Source organism: Mytilus galloprovincialis, chromosome 5, assembly GCF_965363235.1.
Source record: "Mytilus galloprovincialis chromosome 5, xbMytGall1.hap1.1, whole genome shotgun sequence".
Taxonomy (NCBI): domain Eukaryota; kingdom Metazoa; phylum Mollusca; class Bivalvia; order Mytilida; family Mytilidae; genus Mytilus; species Mytilus galloprovincialis.
In genome coordinates, this window is record NC_134842.1 from 47230364 (window position 1) to 47254039 (window position 23676).

The 23676-nt window shown below is 31.7% G+C and overlaps 2 long non-coding RNA genes across 4 annotated transcripts; both read right to left on the minus strand.

The window, feature by feature from the left end:
• Window positions 1-996: 996 nt before the first annotated feature.
• Window positions 997-11858, minus strand: LOC143075929 (uncharacterized). The gene is made up of 3 exons (XR_012978469.1): window positions 11709-11858; window positions 8121-8233; window positions 997-2360 (listed from the first exon to the last, which is right to left on the minus strand). It is a non-coding gene; the product is annotated as an uncharacterized LOC143075929 (long non-coding RNA).
• Window positions 11859-11870: 12 nt separating this feature from the next.
• Window positions 11871-23676, minus strand: LOC143075928 (uncharacterized). Of its 3 annotated transcripts, none has more exons than XR_012978467.1 (3): window positions 23655-23676; window positions 14715-14850; window positions 11871-12541 (listed from the first exon to the last, which is right to left on the minus strand). It is a non-coding gene; the product is annotated as an uncharacterized LOC143075928 (long non-coding RNA). The 3 variants fall into 3 exon arrangements; XR_012978468.1 differs by lacking the exon at window positions 23655-23676 and adding an exon at window positions 15895-16734; XR_012978466.1 differs by lacking the exon at window positions 23655-23676 and having other exon boundaries at window positions 14715-16734.

Sequence of the window (23676 nt, forward strand, 5' to 3'; positions counted from 1 at the left end):
GTGAACATGCCACTTCTTCATTTACCAAGACCTAATTCTGATTTTTTGAAAAGAACATTTAAATATTCTGGTCTTATTACCTGGAATAATTTACCAAATAATATTAAAGAAATAGATAATTTAGATACATTTATGACCAACTGTTCAAACTATTTTCTAACTGAACAGAATAAAGATGCATGAAACTAATGTATTTCTTTTTCTTCTTCTACTGAATGCATATGTGCTTATTTAACTGTATTATGTATTTTATATTGTATGTATTTTTGTACGTTTTTTATTTGTATTGATAGTTTTTGAAGATTAACATGTAATTGTTAAATGTTTTACCTTCGTTAAATAAAGAATTTTATTATTATTATGTAAACAATCGCCATATTGCTTTGTGACGTATTGGAATTTCCACAACAATATATATATTTTCGAATAACAGCCACTTTAACTCGCTTTGTAACTACGATGTACACCTTATCTACTAATATATATAAATAACGTCACATAATCTGTATATCTGTGTGGACCTAATCTACCATGTACCTATCTGATCATGTGACATGAATATTAATACACAAATTCTTGTTCAAATGTATAATTCCATAATATTTAAATAAACACAATTTCTTTTATGGTTGTGAAAATATTGAAGTTTCAAATATTAAACTCATGCAACACACATTATTTACATTTACCACAATTGATATTCTTTACAAAACAAAATCGAATAATACTGCATTCTTTTATACTAAATAAAATATCTGATATATAGATTCACTTACGTTTGCATGCAGTTTATTCACATTCGAGAGATATTTTCCTTTTCGTGTTTCAACACATCATCTCATTGTCAACTCATTGTCAACATTGATGTAAACAATCGCCATATTGCTTTGTGACGTATTGGAATTTCCACAATAATATATATATATATTTCGATTCACAGCCACTTTAACTCACTTTGTAACTAGGATGTACACCTTATCTGCCAATATATTTAAATGACGTCACATAATCTGTATATCTGTGTGCACCTTATCTACTATCGTGCCTATCTTATCACGTGACATGAATATTAATACACAAATTCTTGTTCAGATGTTAGATTCCATAATATTTAAATAAACACAATTTCTTTTATGGTTGTGAAAATATTGAAATTTCAAATATTAAATTCATGCAACACACATTATTTATATTTACCACAATTGATATTCTTTATAAAACAAAATCGAATAATACTGCATTCTTTTATACTAAATAAAATATCTGATATATAGATTCACTTACGTTTGCATGCATTTTATTCACATTCGAGAGATATTTTCCTTTTCGTGTTTCAACACATCATCTCATTGTCAACTCATTGTCAACATTGATGTAAACAATCGCCATATTGCTTTGTGACGTATTGGAATTTCCACAATTATATATATATATATTTCGATTCACAACCACTTTAACTCGCTTTGTAACTACGATGTACACCTTATCTACCAATATATTTAAATGACGTCACATAATCTGTATATCTGTGTGCATCTTATCTACTATATGTATGATAACTTTTTAATTTACAGTAATTTTTGGGCCGAATAAGGGCCTTATTGCTCCTACTCCTTTGATTGGTTAAGTTCCAATGATGGTTATTTTCTTGTATGCAATCAAATGTTATGTTAAATTTTTTCTATAGTACTGGACAGGATAAAACTTTACTCATGCCAAGTATATCTTTATTTGTAACAAAGATAAATTCTGCACATTTTTTCTAAAAGTGCAAATTTAACAAAGACTATGGGCGAGTTGTTGTCGCTTTGACACATTCCCCATTTCCTTTTTCAATTTTAATAGGGAAAAATCAATGGTGGTATTACACCTAGAGCAAATCTGACATGTGTGGGTAATCTTCTTTCTATGAAACTACTGACCCACATTTAACCATACTTGACCATAATAATTAATATGTTTTTTCTTTAAAAAATGTATCAGATGACCCCACCTTCCAACCCTCATGGCCCACATGAATAAAAATGGAACATAGGGGTAAAATGCAGATTTTTGTATATATCTCTGAAACTAAACCATTTGGAGCAAATCAGACAGGGGGCAGTTGATGGTTTTCTCAGAGCATGGGTCCTGTGTAATTTCGAGGAGAAGATTTTTTAAAAGTTAACGGACATTTAATATGGACGACAGACAACAAGTGCTGCCCATTGGACCAAGATCGTTTTTAACCCTTAAAGTACACCACTTACCATTATGTGTACAACATCCCAGGAAATTAATAATATTTTCATGGCATCCTATTAATTTCATCACTTCCATTTCTTGCATTAAATCTGTCAATTCTCTATCGGTTGCATCCTCTAAAATATTTAAATAATATTGACAATTATTAATCGATAAAACCATTGGTCACATTCAAAGAATACTGTGGATTCATTCATTTTCATGGATTGCTTAAAACTTGCATAATCGTGGATATTTGATTTTGTAATTTTTCCAATCTCTGTATTCAAAGCCTATTCAAAATATGTTATTCAATGAACATTTGAATTCAATGTTCACCTGTACCCACGAAAATTGGTATCAAACTAATGTTAATGAATCAAAAGTAATTTGTCCCAACCCAGGACTATATGTCCCCATTCAAAAACATTGATCAGGAACCCTCCCCTTGCAGTGGCATAGCTTGCATGTATGCTCAGATGCTCAAGCATCCACATCATTTTGACAAAACAAAAATAAAAAAAACAGCAGTTTAACTCGGAAGTATCAAAATGTAACAAGGCTGAGGATATGAGGATAACATCCAATCATTTTCGAAGCAGTATGCCTGGTCTTTAATTTAGGATAATTTAGTTTGATACATGAATCGCAGAATAGTGTTTCAAGTTAACTTTTCTTCGTATAAATAGTCTATGTCATCAGCTAAGGCAAGCGGAGAGGACTGATACGCAGACCCGTGGACATGTTTCATCTGAAATTGAACCTAGTGGAGGGATGGCTTCTCATTTGACTATAGTAACTAACAACTAAAACACCATATCCTGATATCGTTTCTTGCGATATTGTAAACGACGTGATAAAACAAATCAATTTGTAATAGATCGTGATAAGTCCTAGGCTTATGAATTCCTGTTTCTATTTAGGTTCAAATACTAATTTTATTTTTATTCAGTAAAGAACAAAGATCCAATATTCCCCGCCATGCACATTACATGTCATATTTTATCTATCAAAGGCCAAGGAACAAGGGAATAACTAAAAAAAACTTTTATTTCTTTTTCTTTTTTAATATCTAACCAGATGCTCCGCAGGGCGCAGCTTTATACGACCACAGAGGTTGAACCCTGAATGGTTGGGGAAAGTATGGACACAACATTCAAGCTGGATTCAGCTCTAAATTTGGATTGTGATTAAATAGTTGACACAGCATAGGTTGGTGACACAGAATGAATGTGGTCTAATGAACTTAAAAAAAAAAATCGCTATGCTGTTGAATATTAATCCTCTCAAAAAAATGTTTGAAGAAATTTTCTTTTTATTTATGAAATATGAAATGAGAAAAATTGACCCCCCCCCCCCCCAATTTTGTTTTCACATCCCCCTTTTCCTTATTCCAAAACTGATCTTAATTCAAATTTCTAATGGAGTTTGCAACAATAACTGCTCATTTAAATACATCATAAAATATTAAAATGTAAAAAAAGTGCTTTTTATCACTGAATGGTAAAGATTGTTTTAATTTATCAGTTGGTAGTAAAAGTGAAAATACATTGTATATTGTATAAAACAATGATTTAAGTTGATTAAACTACTATTCTGGACAAAGAAAGATAACTCAAATTTTCAAAGAATATTGAAAATATCTTGCTATTGCACAAATATCTATTCTGGACAAAGAAAGATAACTCCAAATAACTGAAAATTGATTGCTATTTCACAATATTGTGCAATAAGATATTTCTTGCTATTGCGCAATACTGTCAATTGAAGATTTCTTGCTATTGAACCATACTGTGCAATTGAAAATTTCTTGCTATTGCACAATACTGTACAATTGAAGATTTCTTGCTATTGCTGAATACTGTTCAATTGAAAATTTCTTGCTATTGCACAATACTTAATATAATAATTTTGAATCCTGTTTGGACCAACTTGAAAACTGGGCCCATAATCAAAAATCTAAGTACATGTTTAGATTCAGCATATCAAAGAAGCCCAAGAATTTAATTTTTGTTAAAATCAAACTTAGTTTAATTTTGGACCCTTTGGACCTTAATGAAGACCAATTTGAAAACGGGACCAAAAATTAAGAATCTACATACACAGTTAGATTCAGCATATCAAAGAACCCCAATTATTTAATTTTTGATGAAATCAAACAAAGTTTAATTTTGAACCCTTTGGGCCCCTTATTCCTAAACTGTTAGGACCAAAACTCCAAAAATCAATACCAACCTTCCTTTTGTGGTCATACACCTTGTGTTGAAATTTTATAGATATCTATTCACTTATACTAAAGTTATTGTGCGAAAACCAAGAATAATGCTTATTTGGGCCCTTTTTTGGCCCCTAATTCCTAAACTGTTGGAACCAAAACTCCCAAAATCAATCCCAACCTTTCTTTTGTGGTCATAAACCTTGTGTCAACATTTCATAGGTTTCTATTAACTTAAACTAAAGTTATAGTGCGAAAACCAAGAAAATGCTTATTTAGGCCCTTTTTGGCCCCTAATTCCTAAAATGTTGGGACCAAAACTCCCAAAATCAATCCCAACCTTCCTTTTGTGGTCATAAACCTTGTGTTAAAATTTCATAGATTTCTTTTCACTTTTACTAAAGTTAGAGTGCGAAAACTAAAAGTATTCGGACGACGACGACGACGACGACGACGCCGACGCCAACGTGATAGCAATATACGACGAAAATTTTTTCAAAATTTGCGGTCGTATAAAAAGAAATAAAAGCTTCACAGCAAATGAAATGGGATTTCCATTACAATTTATATTTCAAAGGGACATTACTAGTTAAAAATATTTGATTACGAATTATTTTCAAAATTGTCAAAGACATTGCTTATGATATGAGTTTCACTTAATCTGACATGAATTGTACACATGAGAGTGCTAACAATACCGGACGATCGGACGCCCGGTATTTTTATGTCTCCTGCATGCGTTTAGCTCAGTAATAAAAAATCAAAGGTTGTAGACTCAAATTCCTGGAAAGAGAAGTCACTTCAGTTCCTATACTCAGAAGTTCCTAAATTATACAGAAGTGCCGCTGTAATGGAGTCCGTTTAAACGGTTTTTGATATGTCAAATAGAAGATTGGGGGGGAAACTTTACATCAAATATTTATGAATTGAATGATGGTAGTTTCAAGAAAACAATAAAATTTGGTTAAAAATATAAATATATGAATTGGTGGGTATTTTGAATTTAAACAAAAATCTAACTAGTGTCGGATTCTGGGGGAGTACATGTGCTTAAATAAAAAATATTTTCTGCACAAAAAGGTCCAAAACATTTTTTGGCTCGCTCGACTCGGCAAAACATCCACATCATTTCAACCCTGGCTACGCCACTGCCTTGGATCCCCAATAGAACAAGCAGAGCTTGCATTGCTCACAAGTTTGTTTTTTTGCTTAAATCTTTCATCAATGACTGTTTTTGCTTTTCAATTTATATTTAATAATAAGAGGCTTACAAATGCCAATACAATGTTCATTGTATCTGTCATATTTTCATTAAAAGCAAATAAATGCATTTTACCCATTTGTTCCATTTTAACCATAGTGTCTTTGTTTCTTGAAGTACAAGGAAATAAAATACAAATTTATACTAAATTCATTTGCGAAGATTTATATAGTTAAAAAAAAAATAAAACAACTTGTGTAATTTTCCTTAAAGGTCAATAACTCCGTAACGGGTCAATTGACAATTTTTGTCATAAAAAACATTTTTGAAGATGTTACTTTGCTGAACATTTTTTGCTGTTTACAGTTTATCTTTATCTTTAATTAATTTCATACAAAAACTAAAAAAAATCCTTAAAATAACCAATTTAGTGGCAGGAACCCAACAATGGCAGCCATGTTTGTCGATGGATCAAAACTTCGGATACAATTTATAAGCAAGATACCAGATCATTAAGGAAATTTTTTTTTGTTAAAGTTTGAAATCTTTGGCCCAGTAGTTTCAGAGAAGGTTTTTTGAAATAGTTAACAACAGATGATGATGGAGGCCAAGTCATTAGTGATAACATAAGCTCAAATGGTTATAGCTAACAAGAATGTGTCCCCAGTACATGAATAGCCCATCCACACTATTATTTTCTATGTTCAGTGGACCTTGAAAATGGGGGAAAATTTCTAGTTTGGCATAAAAATTACAAAGATTATAAAATAGAAAACATGAGCCCTAAGTTTCAAGTTGATTGGACTTCAACTTCATCAAAAACTACCTCTACCAAAAACTTTAACCAATCCTTTAACCTGAAGCGGGACAGACAGACGGAAGGACAAACGGACGGAAGAACGAACCAATGGATGGACAGATGAACAAATGGACAGACAAAAGAACGAATGAATGGACGCACAGAACAGAAAACATAATGCACCAAAATGGGGCATAATAAATGGGACATTAAAATGGGTTTTAATCGATCCTACAAACTATCCATGTTTATGTAATAAGGAGTACTGTCTTTTGGTATGTATAACGAACACATTTACATTTATACCCTGTGTGTTATACATGACTACAAATATTTTCTTAGTTTTTTTTCAGGTCCAAAATTGGACCAAGAAATTTCCAATTGAAGTGAAAAGTAAGGATTTTTTTTGCTCAAACCTTGATTGTTTTTTATGTGTTATAATATTAATATTCTTGATTTGTCATGTTTTATTCAAATAAAATACATTTTATATCTTTGTTGTTACGTTTTTCGTGTAAATTTGTCAATATGTTTTGCAATCCGGAAATTTGCCAATTGTCTTAATATTGAAGACACAATAAAGCTTTTGTTATTGGTTAAATCAGCCTAGAGTTGTGTTCCTTGTTGTCATAACTTATTGTTTTGTATGTGAAGAGTTGAAGAAAAGTGTATGAAAATTGAATAAACAACACTCATTTTGAAAAGATAAACCATATAATATATCAGGTGATCACAAGTCATGTTGGTCAGTCATGTGACATAATATTGTAAAGTGATGATTTATTCTATGAGAAGTTTATTTTTATAAATACGTTTTTACTTTGTAACTTTTCAACTTTTAAACAACTGTTTAAAACCTTTCAAGAAATTATGATTGAAAACATGATTATCACATAATTGTAACCTGAACAAATTTAATTAGGAACAAGGTCAACCTGTCACTGATTTGTTTTGACATTCATTAGACCTGGGGTTGAAGTCATAAAACTTTGCTCAGTGCTCGGAGCACAAAAATCTTGCTCAAAACATAAAATCCAGCATTTTGATTGGTTTTTATTTGTTTAAGTACAAAAAACTGACTCAAATATTTATTACTTCAAGGCCTGTTGATTGAGGTGGGATAATCCAGATTAACAGCTAGAATCATCAAACAAAAAATAAAAGTATTGAGATTTTAACAATTCATTACAGCACTAATGACATTAATTGATTTGTAATTATTTTATTGTTTGAATCAGAACATTAATTGGATATTTATAATCTTGTCCTTTATACTCAAACAATTCATCCTTTTAACTGTGATTTTCAAAAAATTATCAAAGTTCAAAGCCCATAATTATAGCAAAAATGAGCCAAGCGGAACAAAACTGAAACTTAACAATTCCTAGTTGTGGAATTAGGGAATGACAGAATGATGGAATGACGGAATGACAGAATTACGGAATGACCGAATTACGGACATGGATAAAACTATATGGCACCGACATCTTTGTTGCGGGCCATATTCGTTGCAGGGCCATAACAATGCAAATTTTTCAATAAAGATAAAAAAGATGGAAAAAATTCAATTCTTATTTCCCAAAATTTTATGCTTGTCTAATAAAAAAAGAAAACCTAAGCATAAATCCAGTTTTCATTAATACTATTTGATTTTTGATCTAAAATATATAAGTAAATTTTACCCTTCAACATCTTGACTGCTATGGCAGTTGTTGGAGCTTTATTTAAACCAACAGTTTCTGCTTTAAAAACTTTACCAAATGCTCCTTCCCCAAGAGGTTCACCAAGTGATAACCTATAACAATAAATAAATTATTTCATCTCATATTCATTTAGATATTGAGATACTGATTGATGTAACCATATATATATATAACTAAATAAAATTCTAATAGTTGTACACATTTTCTTAGATATAAGAAGATATGGTATGAGTGCCAATGAGACAACTCTCCATCCAAATGACAATTTATAAAAGTAAACCATTATATGTCAATGTACGGCCTTAACACAGAGCCTTGGCTCACACTGAACAACAAGCTATAAAGGGCCCCAAAATTACTAGAGTAAAACCATTCAAACGGGAAAACCAACGTTCTAATCTATACAAAACCAGAGGCTCTAAAGAGCCTGTGTCGCTCACTTTTGTCTATGTGAATATTCAAGGACATGACAAAATTGTGTTTTGGTGATAACTAAGATTTATGAAAAATGGTTAAATATTGACTATAAAGGGCAATAACTCCTAAAGGGGTCAACTGACCATTTCGGTTATGTTGACTTATTTGTAAAACTTACTTTGCTGAACATTATTGCTGTTTAGTTTATCTCTATCTATTATAATCATGATAATATTCAAGATAATAACCAAAAACAGCAAAATTCAGGGGTAGCAACCCAACAAAAGGTTGTCCGATTCATCTAAAATTTTTAGGGCAGATAGATCTTGACCTGATAAACAATTTCACTCTATGTCAGATTTGTTCTAAATGCTTTGGTTTTTGAGTTATAAACCAAAAGCTGCATTTTACCCCTATGTTCTATATTTAGCCCTGGCGGCCATCTTGGTTGGTTGGCCGGGTCACTGGACACAATTTTTAAACTAGATACCCTAATAATGTTTTGGCCATGTTTGGTTAAATTTGGCTCAGTAGTTTCAGAGGAGAAGATTTTTATAAAAGTTAACGACGATGGATGACGGACGCCAAGTGATGAGAAAAGCTCACTTGGACCTTCGGGCCAGGTGAGCTAAAAACAAGAAACGAGAAACACATATAAATTATATAAACAAACTACAACTACTGTACATCAGATTCCTGACTTAGGACAGGTGCAAACATTTGCAGTGATGGATTAAATGTTTTAATGGGTTAAACCATTTATTACTAATGATTTACAATTTTCAGTGTTTTTGAACAATTTTGTACCGAGACACATGTTTTTTTTTATCTAGGTAATGTGAGAATGTTATATTTGCTCTTTTAAAAAATTACCAGAAAATCAAGTTTCTCACATTGTATTGCATGATCAGGCCTCTACAATAACATTTTTTTCAACTTGTCCAGGAGGACTTTGCATTATAAGTTGATTCAAGGAACAAAAGAAATTTAAAACAATAGAACAGAAGTTAGTTTTATATCTTTTTAAATATTTTTCAAAAATTATTAGTCAAGAAAAACTGAAACTAGTCATGTCACAGAACTTAGGATCTACTTTTTAACAATGCCAAGTCAAATCAGACTTGCATATGAGGCACCGTCTGATAGGCATGTCAATGTAAATTCATTGGATTTGTATCTTGTTTTTATTATAAAGTCGAATTTTTTGTCAGCTTTTTCCAGTTTTATCCATTTCATACAGTAAGTACAGAGTGAGTCATGGATGATATTACGACACTCATTCCAATTTATAATTGACTGGGGAAGATAATTAGGTCCTTTACTGAGGAATTATTTTAACTCTCCGTCTTGAAATATGTTAAGATCTCCTGTTATAACATGGGAAATTGGTCCATAAATGTATTTGGAATTACTGCAATTACATGAAGTAGGTGTATTTTCACTGATATTAAAATCTTTACACAATTGGCTATAATTTAACACAAATTTCCATGTAGATTTCTTGTAAATATAACAAATAAGAGGGAGCTCAGTAATATCAAAATATCCAGGAATTTGTTCTTTAACAGAATGGTTGTTAAAAATACCAGCAATATTTACAAAATCAAAACCTTTATTGACATACTTTATTTTAATAAAATGTTTTTTATGATCTTCAGGACGATCAATTTTAGGAAACAGTTTAGAATAACAATATGCCATTATAATTTGAACAATTTCGTACTTAGGACTGCTATATGAAATTGTGTTGCAATCCTCTAAAATTTTATTTAACTTATTAATCGGTAATGAACAGAGCTTTGTTAACAGATAATGTCTGCTGTTGTTTTTTGAAATAGAAATTAGGTCCAAAATATTGGTGTGATTGGTCCGAAATTTTCTTTGATTGTGATTTTTTCTACGACCATGAGAATGTTTTTTTTTCGAACAGTTTTAGAAACAATATCCAAAATGTTAACAGTATCGGTTCTTGATATTTTTTAATCTAATTTAATTCAATTATTTTCCGTGATTGTACAAACTTTGAATGAGATTCACCAGGCTGCTTATTTACTTCTTCCAAAGGTTGAACTGCTAAATATTTGATAAGATGACTGTGCTTCTTAAGGTGTTGATAAATGATACTTTTGAATTTATTGGGTTATTTTCTTGAGTGCGTTTAGATAAATATCGACCAGTTTAACCTACGTACTGAATACCGCATCCTGGTTTGTTTCATGTGAGTAAATAAATAAGACTTTGTTTTTCAAGTTATATCAGTTTCAAATTTTAAAGAAAATGAGCGACCATTAAGTGTGGACCTTACCGTATTGTTGGTGGAAAGACAGGGACATGTTACTCATTTTTTGGCATGACACTTATCGATAGAAGGGTAACCACGATTTTTATTTTTAAAAATGTTAGCGATGGTACTATTTTTAGATAGGCGATTTTGAAGATTGAGACGTGTAATTACCCTTTGAACGAGTTAAGTATTTAATATTTTTCCATTTCTAAGCTTCCTATTTGTTTTTTGTTTGTGAATTATATTAGAAAGGAGCAAAGACTGGTGTCCAGAATATGAACCAGCATACAATGAATTAAGTTATGAAAAAATGATAAATCTGTTCAGCTAAAGATGTCAAACGCTATCTGTATTAATTACCCAAAAAAGATAGGGTATATCAGGGTAGCGACTGACGTCTGACTAAATATTCTCGCTCGGACACACACTCCATAATCTAGTATATTATAAGAGCATATAAACCTGTTAAATTAAATTAATATTGATATAGCTTTTACTTGTCTGACCTTTTTATCCTCCAGTACAAGACAATCAGACAAGTGTTATTGTTGAGCCCTAATGATTCCAGTATATATATGAGAAAATGTTAAACCTTGGAAAAAAAGAGTTTTTGGAAAAACTTCTTGTTATATTTCATACTACAGTGGTTACAATATCTATTGAATTCATCTGAAAATTGATACAACCAATCAAATATCAGGTCATTATACAGCTTTTAACCAAAGAAACAATCTGGATGTCAGAAACAGTGAGCAATGCTATTTGTGGGTCGACAGATATAAGTTAAAATGTTGTCATGAGTCAATATATATGTCTTTACAGTATGATAACTTTCATGGAATGGTCAATGTTATGCTTTAACTTACTGTTGCCGTCTAAATTCCCAGTGTTTGTCCAGAGGGAGATCATACTCTGACATCATGGTCAAATCAGATGACAAGCGTCTTCTTGGACCAGGTTCAATTCTGATTGAGGGTAAAACAAATGGTTGTGTACCATCATAAGATTTGTATGGATGGTATTTCTCATTCTGGAATTGATGCAAAACATTCTGATATGAAATTAAAATGTATACCTGTTTCAAATTTGTGTGCAAATCCATGTCATTTTTTTAATTATCATGATTTTGTAATAGAAATAAACATCATAAAAGTTTGAAGAGCACACAGACTATCGCTAATAATAAATGAAGCAAGTCCAGATGCAAAGCTGTTATAAATATTCAAATCTAAAATTGACAAAAACTTCCTTAAAACTAAATTAGATTCTGTCTAGATTGAATATCTCTATTTTCATAATCTAAACATTACTGATGAACATTTAATGAATCTCAATAATCTTCCTTTCTTAAGACTTACTTTGTAACTTTTACACCATATAAAGACAACTTCCTCATAAAACTTCATTTCCTAATTATAACCGAATAAGTCAAACATATTCTTTTTTGTGCACTTGTATTTGAACTTATCAGTAATAAAATATGTTTGAATATTGAAACTAGCCTGTGTCATGACAATTACTCTCTTGACATTTCTATATTTGCTGGACTGAACCCTCTTGTAACGTCTATAACATATAAATATCAGGAGTAACAGGAAGAGAACAACTACTGATGCGACACCACCGATAATGTAGATTACTATTTGCTCTTTATCGTTTGTTCCTCCTGACCTAATGTCTACTGCTTCTGCTTGTTCATCTGCAATTAAAGTATTTGTAATTAAAAAGTTTTCAAAAGATGAAATAATATGTTTGAAAGGAAATGGTAAATATGTGTCAGCTCAATAGCTGGCTTATCTACAATATTTATATCCAATTCAATCCTTTTTTCCTCCTCATCAAACTTTTAATTGTTAAAAGTCTTTATTTTAGGAATGATTGTAATATTTTTTTCTGTCTATGAAGGAATAATATCATTAAAAAAAATGTGGTGCACACTGAATAACCCACTACATAAGTTACTCTAAAGTGTGTATCAAATTCAACATTTTTAACGATGAACGCCATGATTATTTTTGGTGTTAAAACTGCTTATTCTCCTTTTTTGTAAGTGTTCTATACTTTAAGCACCTGCATAGCCATTTTTACTTGATAGAAATATAAGATAAGGGGGTTTCAAATATTTATTTATTACATATATAAAGTTAAGATAAAGTGATCAGCCATCATATATAGTTGGTAAAAAGTATCTCTGCTTAAGCTACATAATGTCAACTTTGGTAACACTATTGAGCAGTGGCTTTCTGGTAGGTAGCTGTCTCAATATGTTTAATAAAGTCATTAGGGTCACCATAGTCAGCTTGGCAAGAAGTGTAGTAAGCATGATCTTGACCCAATGGCACTTGACTTGTACAATTTAAAATCAGATCTCCAGGCAGAGAAAATATGGCTAGATAATTGGTTGTTTTTAATTTGTTGCTAGGGTATTTGGTAATAACAGAGACATACATGTATAATACATTATATGTCTATGGGATAACATAGTTTGCATTTCATCAAATTATAAAAATTTAGAATTTTCAAAGACAAACATACTTATACTTAGGTATTCCATTGGTTTAGATAGAAAACAAGCCATAAATATCGTATTTGATTTCATTAAGACATTTGTCTTTGAGGTTCAGTACTATAACTGTTCAATGTTTTCAATAGCATCAAATTAAAGTCTTTTTTTTTACATCTTAATCCATTGTCAGTATTTCACTTTTAATCATCCAGACGTGTGTCTTAAACTAGCTAGTTGATGACCAGGTAATTGCCAATAATTTGTTATTGCTGTATATATAGTCTAATAATAAACACCTTCATTGATTACTCGAAGCTATTTACCTTACGACACAAAAACAAGAAAAAGAAATGGTGACCTTCTGTTTTTACAGACTTTTCCGATATCAATTTCGAGTTTCTCAAGAGTTTTACCCTGTCAGTTTTAATTCTGTAAACAAAAATGTTTACTGAAACTTTTTCGATGTTGACATTTTCAAAAGTTGTAGATTTCAAATTTTAATGGGAGGGATGGAAGAGGGTCTGAAAAACAAGAGATTTCGACTCCCATCGGAAGAATCACATGTATGACATACAAAATTTAATTATTACACAATACAAACTAGACTAAGTGAAATCCCTGGCCACACTTCACTCTGAAACTGTTTTATAGCAAAGTCAATGTTGGATTTCTTTGACAGACACAAATGATGCCCCTGCAGATGCAAAGTCTTATTTAAAAATACCTGTCTAACACTTTACCTTAAATATGACAAAGGTAAATTATATTATCACCCAAAAGAGCAAATATAAATAAGAATCAAAATCCTGACCCCATGCACAAAAAATGGAAAAACCACCAACTAAGTGAACACTTCCTAGCATAAAACTGTAGGACAATTATCTGTATGCGAGCTCCCCTTATGCAAGTAACTACTACAAAAAATGATTAAGAGCAAATATTAAACAAAATCAAAACCCTGACCACATGCACACCTTCAATACATGTACAAAGACTACAAACAGACATCAGAGTGAAAACTTCCTAGAATTCAAACTGTAGGAGGAGTTAAGTGGAATAACTGTAAACCCATAATGGGAATGACATACAGAGAGACACTGACAGGGGTAAAATAATATGACGTTTCAGTTGTGGCGGCATTAAAAGAATTAATTTTTTAAGAAAAAACTGTACATTTCCAATTTTCATGATGCCAAACCTCCTATTTTTATGACAGTCTATAAAAAATTTATTGATAATGATGTAATCGAAAATTGATAATTAAATTCTCCAAACGATTAAATCATTTTTATGTGAATATTTTGCTCTAAGACGTATTATTTCTTGGTGAAAAACAAACATTTCTCATTCTTATCTAAGCCTTTACCTAAAACTGTTAGCCAGGCAGTCTGGTAATATCTACCAAGTGGAATAGAAATCAAGCAACCATACCATCCAGCATTATCTTTTGTTACATTCTTTATTGTCAGTATTTCTGGGTGACTTAAATTCACCATGGATTGCTAAAATATCAAATAAAACAGCATTAGAGGATGAGTATATAAAACATTGAAAAGCAAAATTTTCAAAAAAGTGAACTAAGACAATAAATTATAAAAAAAGTGAAAAAAGAAGAAAATATTTCAATAAACTAGACAATTAGAATCACATTATTTTCTTAAGTCACTTGAGATTTGTCATGCAGTCAGTTTTTTAAATATACACATGTATATATACTATTGTATAACACTTTTTAACAGCAAGATAAACTTATCAACAGACAATAAGAAATTAAATTTAAAGAAACATTCACATCAAGATCATTCAGACACACCATATCTGTAAACATTTCATGACTCAGTGAGACATTTTTCAAGCGACATACATTTTGGTGTGAAAATCCCAATGCAACCTTCTACTTGAGGTATTAATAAGTTGAAGTTATGAAATAACTGTTTCACAAATGATATCGGATATGTTCCTTATGTTGTTACTACAATCCCCTTCCCTTTCATGAATGTGACCTACCAAATTAGACTATTTACCGGACTTGTTATTACATAAGCAACATGACGGGTGCCACATGTGGAGCAGAATCTGCTTACCATTCTGGAGCACCTGAGATGACCCCCAATTTTTGATGGGATTCGTGTTGCTTATTCTTTATTTTCCTATGTTGTGTCATGTGTTCTATTGTTTGTCTTTTTTATTTTTAGCCAGGTGCATGTTGTCAATTTATTTTAGTTGATTTATAAGTTTGACTGTTCCTCTGGTATCTTTCGTCACTCTTTTTTTGAAGTCTAGATTGACTATATAGATAAAGATAGAAAAATACTGGTCTTGGCCCGTAATTCCTAAACAGTTTGGACCATCACCACCAAAAAAAAATCTGAATCTTCCTTTTGTGGTTTTAATATAACTAAAAAGTGTGTGAAGATTTATGGAATAATCATAAATAGTTTCTGAGATACGGCACAACATGTATTTTTAATAAACATGATCACTCTAAAATAAGATAAAGAATCATCACAAAAAAGTAAACAGATCTTCAGATTAATATAACTTACCACTGAACCATGAAAATGAGGTCAAGTTCAGATGACACCTGCCAGTTGGACATGTACACCTTACAGTCCTTCCATACACCGAATATACTAGCCATATTGCTTGTAGTATCTGAGATATGGACTTGACCACCAAAACTTAACCTTGTTCACTGATCCATGAAATGAGGTCGAGGTCAAGTGAAAACTGTCTGACAGACATGAGGACCTTTCAAGGTACGCACATATCAAATATAGTTATCCTATTACTTATAATAAGAGAGAATTCAACATTACAAAAAATCTGAACTTTTTTTTCAAGTGGTCACTGAACCATGAAAATGAGGTCAAGGACATTGGACATGTGACTGACAGAAACTTCGTAACATGAGGCATCTATATACAAAGTATGAAGCATCCAGGTCTTCCACCTTCTAAAATATAAAGCTTTTAAGAAGTTAGCTAACACCGCCGCCGCCGCCGCCGGATCACTATCCCTATGTCGAGCTTTCTGCAACAAAAGTTGCAGGCTCGACAATTAGCATCCACAGATTTTATCAAAACATTATATGATTAGGCGTTGTTAATTAAAGTCTATTTTTGCTAATGAGAGTAATATTAACATGTCGGGATAAATTGAGTTATTTTGTGTTTTAGTATAAATATCGTTGCAAAATTTTGGAAGAGCAGTCACCCTTCGGAAACCCAAACTTGCACTGATAAAGTCTATTATACTGGACCTGTAGGACTGACGATCAGTCTTCCAGTTGACTTTGTAGTGTTTGGACAAAAATGTATTTTTTGACTCCCCTTTTATTTTTGAGAATATTTTAAGATAGCAGTCAGTGTTCTGGAAGCGTAACCTCACACTACTCGTCATGGTCATGTCATTATACTAGACCTAAAAGATTGTTTTACCAGTCTACTAGTTGACTGTGCAGTGTTGAGACAAAATTTATCTCTGAATCATAATTTAATTTTAGAAAATACTTTTAAGACTTTTATATTTTGATTTTGAGATTAAGTTCATTTTATGATTTAGTAAATTTGGCATTTATTTTATATTTCACATTGTAAGGAGAAAATAGTTTTACTTTGGATTTTTTATTTTGAATTGATACTATGTACTTTAATTGGATTATTATTATTATTTGGAATTGTTTAATAATTAATTTATTATCATCATACGTCTAAATTATTATAGTAATTAAAGTATGAAAACCTAGTGATTTTTAGCCTTATGTTACAGTTCTATGTAATATAGGCATTTTCTAGTAATATTACTGTTTTATGTAATATGGAGACTATATTACACATTTCAGTAATATAACAATATTACAGGTTTTAGTAATATAAGAATTATATTACTATTTTTTGTAATATTACTTTTACTTGTAATATTATATAAACTAGAGGCTCTAAAGAGCCTGTGTCGCTCACCTTGGTCTATGTGAATATTAAACAATGGACACAGATGGATTCATGACAAAATTGTGTTTTGGTGATGGTGATGTGTTTGTAGATCTTACTTTACTAAACATTCTTGCTGCTTACAATTATCTCTATCTATAACAGTACTTTCTGTGGAAAATGTTATTGAAAATCTTCAAATTTTAAGAAAATTGTTAAAAATTGGCTATAAAGGGCAATAACTCCTTAGGGGGTCAATTGACTATTTTGGTCATACTGACTTATTTTTAGTTCTTACTTTGCTGTACATTATTGCTGTTTACAGTTTATCTCTATCTATAATAATATTCAAGATAATAACAAAAAACAGCAAAATTTCCTCAAAATTACCAATTCAGGGACAGCAACCTAACAACCGATTATCCAATTCATCTGAAAATTCCAGGGCAGATAGATCTTGACCAGATCAACAATTTGACTTCCTGTCAGATTTGCTCTAAATGCTTTGGTTTTTGAGTTATAAGCCCAAAACTGCATTTTACCCCCATGTTCTATTTTTAGCCATGGCGGCCATCTTGGTTTGTTGGCCGAGTTACCGGACACCTTTTTTTAACTAGATACCCCAATGATGATTATGGCTAAATTTGGTTAAATTTGGCCCAGTAGTTTCAGAGGAGAAGATTTTTGTAAAAGATTACTGAGATTTACGAAAAATGGTTAAAAATTTACTATAAAGGGCAATAACTCCTAAAGAGGTCAACTGACCATTTTGGTCATTTGACTTATTTGTAGATCTTACTTTGCTGAACATTATTGCTGTTTACAGTTTATCTCTATCTATAATAATATTCAAGATAATAACCAAAAACAGCAAAATTTCCTTAAAATTACCATTTCAGGGGCAGCAACCCAACAACGAAATGTCCGATTCAACTGAAAATTTCAGGGCAGATAGATCTTGACCTGATGAACAATTTTACTGTGTGTCAGATTTGCTCTAAATGCTTTGGTTTTTGAGTTATAAGCCAAAAACTGCATTTTACCCCTATGTTCTATTTTTAGCCATGGCGGCCATCTTGGTTGGTTGGGCGGGGCACCGGACACATTTTTTAAACTAGATACCCCAATGATGATTATGGCCAAGTTTGGTTAAATTTGACCCAGTAGTTTCAGAGGAGAAGATTTTTCTAAAAGATTACTAAGATTTACGAAAAATGGTTAAAAATTTACTATAAAGGGCAATAACTCCTAAAGTGGTCAACTGACCATTTTGATCATGTAGACGTATTTGTAGATCTTACTTTGCTGAACATTATTGCTGTTTACAGTTTATCTCTATCTATAATAATATTCAAGATAATAACCAAAAACAGCAAAATTTCCTTAAAATTACCATTTCAGGGGCAGCAACCCAACAACGAAATGTCCGATTCAACTGAAAATTTCAGGGCAGATAGATCTTGACCTGTTGAACAATATTACCCCATGTCAGATTTGCTCTAAATGCTTTGGTTTTTGAGTTATAAGCCAAAAACTGCATTTTACCCCTATGTTCTATTTTTAGCCATGGCGGCCATCTTGGTTGGTTGGCCGGGTCACCGGACACATTTTTTAAACTAGATACCCCAATGATGATTGTGGCCAAGTTTGGTTAAATTTGGCCCAGTAGTTTCAGAGGAGAAGATTTTTGTAAAAGTTAACGCAGGACGACGACGACGGTGAGCTAAAAAGTAATATTACAGTTTTCAGTAATTGCCTGGACTGTGATAACAGCAAAATAAAATTTCATGTAGACAAGAAAAGATACCAAAGAAGACATCATAAGTCTTAGCTTGTGTCTCATTCCCTTTGATGATTACAAATAAAATATGTTTATATTAAGGGGGCTCTCCAGTATAAATCTTTTTTTTCTTTCTAATATATGATTTCTTTATATTTTTCTATAAACATGATAAATGAACTTTATTATATACTTAATAGAACAAGAGGCTCTCAAGAGCCTGAATCGCTCACCTGGTAAATAATGCCTTATTGAACATATTGAACCATGCCAGGCAAACATGTACAGCTAACAATTCTTCAATATTAGAAATACAAGTTCTACCATGTTTACACGTTTCCTTCTAATATAATATGCATACAAGAAGAGCGGCAGGACGTTATTTTTATTACATTATAGTTACAATAAAAGAATTTTAACAATAAAATTGTTATTGTTACATTATTAAATTGTTATTCTTTCCAATTTCTTCATTCATGATTTGAATTTATTCCACTGCTGAGAAGGGGCAAGGGGCTCCAATAACAGCAAAACAGTTAAATGATTTCATTAATAACAGTTAGGCATGGACCATTTAACTTGTAGGGGGACATGGGTTTTTTTCTGGTCAGAATATTTTCTATTTTTTGGAAGTAGCACAACAAATTATTTTTTTTGCAAATTGCAAATTGAAAATTTCAGGACAGGTAGACCTTGACCTAATAAATATTTTAACTTCTAGTCTTATTTGCTCTAAATGCTGGAGTTTTTTAGATATAAGCCAAAAACTGCATTTTACCCTGTGTTCTATTTTTAGCCATGACGGCCATGTTTTTAGACAAAATAGAAAATAAAACACAAACTTTATTTTATACACCCTACTGATCATTCAGTTGAAGTTTGGTTGAATTTGGTTGAGTAGTTTTAGAGGAGAAGATTTTTTAAAGTTAGCAAATATGATGAACAAATTGTGAAAAAATTGTCATTAAAGGACAATAACCCCTTAAGGGGTCAATTGACAATTTTGGTCATATTTAACTTATTTGTAGATCTTACTTTGCTGATCATTTTTGCTGTTTACAGTTTATCTTTATCTATAATGATATTCAAGATAATGACCAAAGACTGCAAAATTTCCTTAAAATTACCAATTAAGTGGCAGCAACCCAACAATGGTTAGTTTGATTCGTCTGAAAATTTCAGGGCTGATAGATCTTGACCTAATGAACATTTTTACCCCCGTGTCAGATTTGCTCTAAATGCTTTCGTTTTTGAGATATAAGCCAAAAACTGCATTTGACCCCTATGTTCTATTTAAAGTAAGGGCGGCCATGTTTTTTGACGGATCAAAAATCGAAGCACACATTTTGTGCAGGATAATCTAAGGAACTATCATGTTTCATCCAAATCCATTCAGTAGTTTCAGAGGAGAAGATGTTTGAAAAATTGTTAACGACGACAGACGACGACGACGGACGCCAAGTGATGAGAAAAGCTCACATGGCCTTTTAGGCCAGGTGAGCTAAAAATGAAATAAAAAAATTGGGTCACCGTTCATTTACGCTAACAATCTGCCTCTGAAAGAAGCATAATTTTTTGTTAATGTCCTTATTTACTGTTGAACTAATAGGAGAAAAAGAAGTAATATCGAAATAAAAAAAGAACTAAATTACAGAAATCGCTTAAATTTTACAAGTATTTAGTTCATGTACAGCTTTTTGAAAACAATAATAAAAAATATAGGTCATCGATGATTTAAAAAAGATATTTCAACTTTAATGCCAAAAAAATGTATTTTTGCATCAAAGGGAGATAATTTGGAGCTTTTTCAATGCTATAAACATATTAAAAGTCACCTGGGGGCAAACAAAATTGATTTTTTTAGTTGATTTTTGTACCATATCATAAAGCAATAACTAATAGTGAGATGAATAAAATTTGTAATGAAAAAATTCGTAAGGGTTCCGCGGAACCCAGTGTCTCACCTACTTTTGCTGTAAATCGCAGGCTGAACAAAAAAAAGGAAAACAAGAGGCTGTCACAACGACAGCAAACCGGATTTATTAACATTTATTTGTGTCCTAGCAATATCACAAGAACCATTACTGATGAATGGTGAAAGGGAAAATCGTCAATATCAAATTTGACCTCCATTTTGTCATCAGTATCAACATATTAAAATTAGAAAAGCTTAGATTGAATGGTTCATGAGTAAATGCAATAAAGTGAATGGAAACGCCATTTTACGATCTTTCAAGAACCATAACTCCTGAACGGTAAAAGTCAAAATCGTCATTATTGAACATGTTGAACTTGACCTTTATTTTGTCATCAGTAACAACATATAAAAATTTCAAAAGCTTTGGTTGAATGGTTCATGAGAAAATGCACGGACATGACTGGAAACACCATTTTTCAATCTTTCAAGAACCATAACTCCTGAACGGTAAAAGTCAAAATCGTCATTTTGAACTTGACCTCCATTTTGTCATCAGTAACAACATATTAAAATTTGGGAAGCTTTGGTAGAACAGTTCATGTGTAAATACACGGACACGACTGGAAACTCCATTTTTCAGCCTTTCAAGAACCATAACTCCTGAACAGTAAAAGTCAAAATCGTCATTATTGAACTTGACCTCCATTTTGTCATCAGTAACAACATATTAAAATTTGGAAAGCTTTGGTAGAACAGTTCATGCGTAAATGCACGGACACGACTGGAAAAACCATTTTTCAATCTTTCAATAACCATAACTCCTGAACGGTAAAAGTCAAAATCGCCATTATTGAACTTGACCTTCATTTAGTTGTCAGTAACAACATATTAAAATTTTAAAAGCTTTAGTTGAACGGTTCATGAGTTAATGCACGGACAACATTTGATTGACGCCCGAAAAATACCGAAAAAATGAATTTAATTTTTTACAAAATTAAGTTCTGGATACTATCTTATGATCATAAACAAGCTTCTGTCCAAGTTTGGTACAAACCCAGGATAGTTTAAGAAAGTTAAAGTTAAAAAACTACCTTGATCAAAAACTTTAACCTGAACTTTGCTCTATCATTTTCTATGTTCAGTGGACCATGAAACTTGGGTCAAAACTATAATTTGGCATTAAAATTATAAAGATCATATCATGGGGAACATGTGTACTAAGCTGAATGGACTTCAAATTCTTCAAAAACTACCTTGACCAAAAACTTAAACCTGAAGCGAACGGACACACAGATGGACGAACTAACGAACGAACGAACGGAGGCACAGACCAGAAAACATAATGCCTCTCTACTATCGTAGGTGGGGCAATCGTAGGTGGGGCATAAAAATGAAATCACATTTAAACTTTTTTTTTACACCAGAAATCAGGGACGTTCTCTGAAAGCAGGAAATATATTTCCTGACTTGTGCTCAACCTGTTCAGACGTCTCAGACTATTTTTACTCAAAAGATTTTATCCTTTAAACAGGAACAGAGGTTAAAGACAAATCCAATCAAGGTGCACTCAGTGGGTTGAAAGATGCTTCAGATTTAAGATCACCCTTGCACACAACACAAATCATATGGCAAGGCATTATGTTTGTTTTTCTTGATTCCAAATCATATAGAAGCTTCAAAGCAAAAAAGCTTTGATTTAAAACGTTTGATGACTGCAGCATCAGAAAGGTATAAAAAAAAAAACCAACGCATCGGAAAGATATCACTAAAAACCAACATAGAAAAAAAAAATTTGGACAAGAATGGCCAATAAAATTTTTCGTGTTGCAGTGATTTTACAGGGTTAGTCGTGGAAAGGGAAACAAACAATAATTAATTTTTGGCCTACATAGCTAGTTGACACACAATGAATGTTGTGTTAGAACTTAAAAAAATTAAATTGGACATTTACCTGCTATGGTCCAATATACAAAATCTAAATACATGATTTGATTCAGCATATTTTAAAAAGAACCCCAACAATTCAATTTTTGATGAAATCAAAGAAAGTTCAATTTTGGAACCTCTAGAACTCAATGTGGACCAATTTGATAAAGGGGCCCAGACATCACAAATCTAAATAAACGATTAGAATCGGCATATCAAAGAACCCCAATAATTCAATTTTTGATGAAATCAAACAAAGTTTAATTTTGGACCCTTTTGACCCCTCATTCCTAAACTGTTGGAACCAAAACTCTAAAAACCAATCCCAATCTTCCTTTTGTGGTCATAGATTTCTATTTACTTATACATACTAAAGTTATTATCCTAAAATCATTGGTCTTGGATGACGCTCAACAAGGCAGATGACAACAACGTATAACAAATATCAACTAAATTTTTTTTAATTATTTTTGCGGTTGTATCAAACGGACATATAAACCCATAACGTTAAAAGTGAATGTACCCAAATTCATGCTTCATTAAAAATTTGTGTGAATAAGCATTGTGTATACATTTTTTATATTATTTGGTTGATGCAAACTTCAGTTAGAGAATGGAAACAGAAAATTCAGCATTGTTTCCATAATTGTAAAGAAATATTTAACTTAAATGGAAATTAAGACCTCATTTAACACAAAATTAAAAATAAAAGGTTGAAAAATAAAAGGCAAAGCTACAATATTTACAAACCTTTCGGCTCACTAATGCCATG